This window comes from Aegilops tauschii, chromosome 3 (assembly GCF_002575655.3).
Source record: "Aegilops tauschii subsp. strangulata cultivar AL8/78 chromosome 3, Aet v6.0, whole genome shotgun sequence".
NCBI classification, from domain to species: domain Eukaryota; kingdom Viridiplantae; phylum Streptophyta; class Magnoliopsida; order Poales; family Poaceae; genus Aegilops; species Aegilops tauschii.
Genome location: NC_053037.3, coordinates 306,391,868 through 306,400,315, shown reverse-complemented (window position 1 = coordinate 306,400,315; position 8,448 = coordinate 306,391,868).

Sequence of the window (8,448 nt, the reverse complement as noted above, 5' to 3'; positions counted from 1 at the left end):
CCTGGCTTCGGAAGTGCCAGGGTCGTTGGTACTGTTCTGCTACGGGCTAGCCAGCTATCCTCGCCCGTGCAGAAGCGGGTCATTAGTGTTGTAAGGGCTGCCATGGACTTCGACTTTTCTTGGCCAAGGTGTCGGGCGAGCCATTCGTCGCGGATGCTGTGTTTGAAGGCCGCTAGGGCTTCGGCGTCTGGACAGTCGACAATCTGGTTCTTTTTAATTAGGAACCTGATCAAGAATTTCCTGGCTGACTCTCCGGGCTGTTGGACTATATGACTGAGGTCATCAGCATCCGGAGGCCGGATATAAGTGCCTTGGAAGCTCCATTACCTCATCGGTGAAGCACAGGGGGTGTGCGGCGCCTCTTTATTGTTGGGGAACGTAGTAATTTAAAAAAAATTCCTACGCACACGCAAGATCATGGTGATGCATAGCAACAAGAGGGGAGAGTGTGTCCACGTACCTTCGTAGACCGAAAGCGGAAGCGTTAGCACAACGCGGTTGATGTAGTCGTACGTCTTCACAATCCGACCAATCAAGTACCGAACGCACGGCACCTCCGAGTTCTGCACACGTTCAACTCGATGACGTCCCTCGAACTCCGATCCAGCCGAGCTCTGAGGGAGAGTTTCGTCAGCACGACGGCGTGGTGACGATGATGATGTTCTACCGACGCAGGGCTTCGCCTAAGCACCGCTACGATATTATCGAGGTGGATTATGGTGGAGGGGGGCACCGCACACGGCTAAGAGATCCAACAGATCAATTGTTGTCTATGGGGTGCCCCCTGCCCCCGTATATAAAGGAGCAAGGGAGAGGCCGGCCCTAGAGGGGGCGCGCCAAGTGTGGGGAGTCCTATTAGGACTCCCAAGTCCTAGTAGGATTCCCCTTTCCTTTCCGGAGTAGGAGAGAAGGAAAGAGGGGGAGAGGGAGAAGGAAAAGGGGGCTGCACCCCTTGTCCAATTCGGACCAGAGGGGGGGGGGGCGCGTCCTTTCTTTTGGCCTCTCTCCTCTATTCCCGTATGGCCCAATAAGGCCCAATACTTCTCCCGGTGAATTCCCGTAACTCCCCGGTACTCCGAAAATACCCGAATCACTCGGAACCTTTCCGATGTCCGAATATAGTCGTCCAATATATCGATCTTTACGTCTCGACCATTTCGAGACTCTTCGTCATGTCCCCGATCTCATCCGGGACTCCGAACTACCTTCGGTACATCAAATCACATAACTCATAATACAAATCGTCATCGAACTTTAAGCGTGCGTACCCTACGGGTTCGAGAACTATGTAGACATGACCGAGACACGTCTCCGGTCAATAACCAATAGCGGAACCTGGATGCTCATATTGGCTCCTATATACTCTACGAAGATCTTTATCGGTCAAACCGCATAACAACATACGTTGTTCCCTTTGTCATCGGTATATTACTTGCCCGAGATTCGATCGTCGGTATCTCAATACCTAGTTCAATCTCGTTACCGGCAAGTCTCTTTACTCGTTCCGTAATACATCATCCCGCAACTAACTCATTAGTTACAATGCTTGCAAGGCTTATAGTGATGTGCATTACCGAGTGGGCCCAGAGATACCTCTCCGACAATCGGAGTGACAAATTCTAATCTCGAAATACGCCAACCCAATAAGTACCTTTGGAGACACCTGTAGAGCACCTTTATAATCACCCAGTTACGTTGTGACGTTTGGTAGCACACAAAGTGTTCCTCTGGTAAATGGGAGTTGCATAATCTCATAGTCATAGGAACATGTATAAGTCATGAAGAAAGCAATAGCAACATACTAAATGATCAAGTGCTAAGCTAACGGAATGGGTCAAGTCAATCACATCATTATCCTAATGATGTGATCTCGTTAATCAAATGACAACTCATGTCTATGGCTAGGAAACATAACCATCTTTGATCAACGAGCTAGTCAAGTAGAGGCATACTAGTGACACTCTGTTTGTCTATGTATTCACACATGTATTACGTTTCCGGTTAATACAATTCTTGCATGAATAATAAACATTTATCATGAGAATAAGGAAATAAATAATAACTTTATTATTGCCTCTAGGGCATATTTCCTTCAGTCTCCCACTTGCACTAGAGTCAATAATCTAGTTCACATTGCCATGTGATTTAACACCAATAGTTCACATCGTCATGTGACCAACACCCAAAGGGTTTACTAGAGTCAATAATCTATTTCACATCACTATGTGATTAACACCCAAAGAGTTCTAAGGTGTGATCATGTTTTGCTTGCGAGAGAAGTTTAGTCAACGGGTCTGCCACATTCAGATCCGTATGTATTTTGCAAATTTCTATGTCAACAATGCTCTGCACGGAGCTACTCTAGCTAATTTCTCCCACTTTCAATATGTATCCAGATTGAGACTTAGAGTCATCTGGATCAGTGTCAAAACTTGCATCGACGTAACCCTTTACGATGAACCTTTTGTCACCTCCATAATCGAGAAACATATCCTTATTCCACTAAGGATAATTTTGACCGCTGTCCAGTGATCTAGTCCTAGATCACTATTGTACTCCCTTGCTAAACTCAGTGTAGGGTATACAATAGATCTGGTACACAGCATGTCATACTTTATAGAACCTATGGTTGAGGCATAGGGAATGACTTTCATTCTCTTTCTATCTTCTGCCGTGGTCGGGCTTTGAGTCTTACTCAATTTCACATCTTGTAACACAGGCAAGAACTCTTTCTTTGACTGTTCCATTTTGAACTACTTCAAAATCTTGTCAAGGTATGTACTCATTGAAAAACCTTATCAAGCGTCTTGATCTATCTCTATAGATCTTGATGCTCAATATGTAAGCAGCTTTACCGAGGTCTTTCTTTGAAAAAAACTCCTTTCAAAAAGGCTGTAGTGCTACCACTCACTTTCTTGTAATATGTCATTCACATATACTTATCAGAAAGGCTGTAGTGCTACACTCACTTTCTTGTAAATACAGGCTTCACCACAAGTCTGTATAAAACTATATGCTTTGATCACACTATCAAAACATACATTTCTACTCCGAGATGCTTACACACTTTGTTAGCATCTTTTGGATTGACAAAACCTTCTGGTTGCATCATATACAACTCTTCTTTAAGAAATCCTTTAAGGAATGCAGTTTTGACATCCATTTGCCAATTTTCATCAAATGCGGAAATTGCTAACATGATTCGGACAGACTTAAGCATCGCTATGAGTGAGAAAATCTCATCATAGTCAACACCTTGAACTTTGTCAAAACCTTTTTCGACAAGTCTAGCTTTGTAGATAGTAACACTACTACCAGCGTCCGTCTTCCTGTTGAAGATCCATTTATTTTCTATGGCTTGCCGATCATCGGGCAAGTCAATCAAAGTCCACACTTTGTTCTCATACATGGATCCCATCTCAGATTTCATGGCCTCAAGCCATTTCGCGGAATCTGGGCTCATCATCGCTTCCTCATAGTTCGTAGGTTCATCATAGTCAAGTAACATGACCTCCAGAACAGGATTACCGTACCACTCTTGGTGCGGATCTTACTCTGGTTGACCTACGAGGTTCGGTAGTAACTTGATCTGAAGTTACATGATCATCATCATTAGCTTCCTCACTAATTGGTGTAGGAGTCACAGGAACAAATTTCTGTGATGAACTACTTTCCAATAAGGGAGCAGGTACAGTTACCTCATCAAGTTCTACTTTCCTCCCACTCACTTCTTTCGCGAGAAACTCCTTCTCTAGAAAGGATCCATTCTCAGCAACGAATAACTTGCCTTCGGGTCTGTGATAGAAGGTGTACCCAACAGTTTCTTTTTGGGTATCCTATGAAGATTTACTTCTCCGTTTTGGGTTCAAGCTTGTCATGTTGAAACTTTTTCACATAAGCATCGCAGTCCCAAACTTTAAGAAACGACAGCTTAGGTTTCTCGCCAAACCACAGTTCATACGGTGTCATCTCCACGGATTTAGATGGTGCCCTATTTAACATGAATGTAGTTGTCTCTAATGCGTAACCCCAAAACGATAGTGGTAGATCGGTAAGAAACATCATAGATCGCACCATATCTAATAAAGTACGGTTACGATGTTCAGACACACCATTACACTGTGGTGTTCCAGGTGCCGTGAATTGTGAAACTATTCCGCTTTGTTTCAAACAAAGACCAAACTCGTAACTCAAATATTCTCCTCCACGATCATATCGTAGAAACTTTATTTTCTTGTTACGATGATTTTCCACTTCACTCTGAAATTATATGAACTTTTCAAATGTTTCAGACTTATGTTTCATCAAGTAGATATACACATATCTACTCAAATCATCTGTGAAGGTCAGAAAATAAGGATACCCGCTGCGAGCCTCAACACTCATTGGATTGCATACATCAGTATGTATTATTTCCAATAAGTCAGTTGCTCGCTCCATTGTTCCAGAGAACGGAGTCTTAGTGATCTTGCCCATAAGGCATGGTTCGCAAGCATCAAGTGATTCATAATCAAGTGATTCCAAAATCCCATCAGCATGGAGTTTCTTCATGCGCTTTACACCAATATGACCTAAACGGCAGTGCCACAAATAAGTTGCACTATCCTTATTAACTTTGCATCTTTTGGCTTCAATATTATGAATGTGTGTATCACTACGATCGAGATTCAATAAACCATTCACCTTGTGTGTATGACCATTGAAGGTTTTATTCATGTAAATAGAACAACAATTATTCTCTGACTTTAAATGAATAACTGTATTGCAATAAACATGATCAAATCATATTCATGCTTAACGCAAACACCAAATAACATTTATTTAGGTTCAACACTAATCCCGAAAGTATAGGGAGTGTGCGATGATGATCATATCAATCTTGGAACCACTTCCAACACACATCGTCACTTCACGCTTACCTAGTCTCTGTTTATTCTGCAACTCCTGTTTCGAGTTACTAATCTTAGCAATTGAACCAATATCAAATACCGAGGAGTCGCTATAAACACTAGTAAAGTATACATCAATAACATGTATATCCAATATACCTTTGTTCACTATGCCATCCTTCTTATCCGCCAAATACTTGGGGCAGTTCCCCTTCCAGTGACCAGTCTCTTTGCAGTAGAAGCACTTAGTCTCAGGCTTAGGTCCAAACTTGGCCTTCTTCACTTGAGCAGCAACTTGCTTGCCGTTCTTCTTGAAGTTCCCCTTCTTCCCTTTGCCCCTTTACTTGAAATAGTGGTCTTGTTAACCATCAACACTTGATGCTCTTTGCTGATTTCTACCTTCGTCGATTTCAGCATCGCGAAGAGCTTGGGAATTACTTTCGTCATCCCTTGCATACTATAGTTCATCACAAAGTTCTATTAACTTGGTGATGGTGACTAGAGAATTCTGTCAATCACTATTTTATCTGGAAGATTAACTCCCACTTGATTCAAGCGATTGTAGTACCCAGACAATCTGAGCACATGCTCACTGCTTGAGCTATTCTCCTCTATCTTTTAGCTATAGAACTTGTTGGAGACTTCATATCTCTCAACTCGGGTATTTGCTTGAAATATTAACTTCAACTCCTGGAACATCTCATATGGTCCATGACGTTCAAAACGTCTTTGAAGTCCCGATTCTAAGCCGTTAAGCATGGTGCACTAAACTATCAAGTAGTCATCATATTGAGCTAGCCAAACGTTCATAACGTTTGCATCTGCTCCTGCAATAGGTCTGTCACCTAGCGGTGCATCAAGGACATAATTCTTCTGTGCAGCAATGAGGATAATCCTCAGATCACGGATCCAATCAGCATCATTGCTACTAACATTTTTCAACATAGTTTTTCTCTTGGAACATAATAAACGGGGAGCAACATCGCGAGCTATTGATCTACAACATAGATATGCTAATACTACCAGGACTAAGTTCATGACAAATTAAAGTTCAATTAATCATATTACTTAAGAACTCCCACTTAGATAGACATCCCTCTAATCATCTAAGTGATCACGTGATCCAAATCAACTAAACCATGTCCGATCATCACGTGAGATGGAGTAGTTTCAATGGTGAACATCACTATGTTGATCATATCTACTATATGATTCACGCTCGACCTTTCGGTCTCAGTGTTCCGAGGCCATATATGCATATGCTAGGCTCGTCAAGTTTAACCTAAGTATTCCGCGTGTGCAAAACTGTCTTGCACCCGTTGTATTTGAACATAGAGCTTATCACACCCGATCATCACGTGGTGTCTCAGCACGAAGAACTTTCGCAACGGTGCATACTCAGGGAGAACACTTATACCTTGAAATTTAGTGAGAGATCATCTTATAAAGCTACCGCCGAACTAAGCAAAATAAGATGTATAAAAGATAAACATCACATGCAATCATAATATGTGACATGATATGGCCATCATCATCTTGTGCCTTTGATCTCCATCTCCAAAGCATCGTCATGCTCTCCATCGTCACCGGCATGACACCATGATCTCCATCATCTTGATCTATATCAATGTGTCGTCACATGGTCATCTCATACAACAACTTATATCTCATAACGTCTTGACCATATCACACCACAACAAGCCCTGCAAAAACAAGTTAGACGTTCTCTACTTTGTTGTTGCAAGTTTTACGTGGCTGCTACAGGCTGAGGAAGAACCGTTCTTACCTACGCATCAAAACCACAACGATACTTCGTAAAGTTAGTGCTATTTTAACCTTCTCAAGGACCGGGCATAGCCACACTCGGTTCAACTAAAGTTGGAGAAACTGACACCCGCCAGCCACCTATGTGCAAAGCACGTCGGTAGAACCAGTCTCGCATAAGCGTACGCGTAATGTCGGTCCGGGGCGCTTCATCCAACAATACCGCCGAACCAAAGTATGACATGCTGGTAAGCAGTATGACTTGTATCGCCCACAACTTACTTGTGTTCTACTCGTGCATATAACATCTACGCATAAACCTGGCTCGGATGCCACTGTTGGGGAACGTAGTGATTTCAAAAAAATTCCTACGCACACGCAAGATCATGGTGATGCATAGCGATGTTCACCATTGAAACTACTCCATCTCACGTGATGATTGGACATGGTTTAGTTGATTTGGATCACGTGATCACTTAGAGGGTTAGAGGGATGTCTATCTAAGTGGGAGTTCTGAAGTAATATGATTAATTGAACTTAAACTTATCATGAACTTAGTACCTGATAGTATTTTGCTTGTCTATGTTGATTGAAGATAGATGGCCCGTGTTGTTGTTCCGTTGAATTTTAATGCGTTCCTTGAGAAAGCAAAGTTGAAAGATGATGGTAGCAATTACACGGACTGGGTTCGTAACTTGAGGATTATCATCATTGCTGCATAGAAAAATTACGTCCTGGAAGCACCGCTAGGTGCCAGACCTGCTGCAGGAGCAACACCAGATGTTATGAATGTCTAGCAGAGCAAAGCTGATGACTACTCGATAGTTCAGTGTGCCATGCTTTACGGCTTAGAACCGAGACTTCAACGACGTTTTGAACATCATGGAGCATATGAGATGTTTCTGGAGTTGAAGTTAATATTTCAAGCAGATGCCCGGATTGAGAGATATGAAGTCTCCAATAAGTTCTATAGCTGTAAGATGGAGGAGAATAGTTCTGTCAGTGAGCATATACTCAGAATGTCTGGGTATAACAATCACTTGATTCAACTGGGAGTTAATCTTCTGGATGATAGCGTCATTGACAGAATTCTTCAATCACTGCCACCAAGCTACAAGAGCTTCGTGATGAACTATAACATGCAAGGGATGGATAAGACGATTCCCGAGCTCTTCGCAATGCTAAAGGCTGCGGTGGTAGAAATCAAGATGGAGCATCAAGTGTTGATGGTCAACAAGACCACCAATTTCAAGAAAAAGGGCAAAGGGAAGAAGAAGGGGAACTTCAAGAAGAACAGCAAACAAGTTGCTGCTCAGGAGAAGAAACCCAAGTCTGGACCTAAGCCTGAGACTGAGTGCTTCTACTGCAAACAGACTGGTCACTGGAAGCGGAACTGCCCCAAGTATTTGGCGGATAAGAAGGATGGCAAGGTGAACAAAGGTATATGTGATATACATGTTATTGATGTGTACCTTACTAATGCTCGCAGTAGCACCTGGGTATTTGATACTGGTTCTGTTGCTAATATTTGCAACTCGAAACAGGGACTACGGATTAAGCCAAGATTGGCTAAGGACGTGGTGACGATGCGCGTGGGAAATGGTTCCAAAGTCGATGTGATCGTGGTCGGCACGCTACCTCTACATCTACCTTCGGGATTAGTTTTAGACCTGAATAATTGTTATTTGGTGCCAGCGTTGAGCATGAACATTATATCTGGACCTTGTTTGATGCGAGACGGTTATTCATTTAAATCAGAGAATAATGGTTGTTCCATTTATATGAGTAATATCTT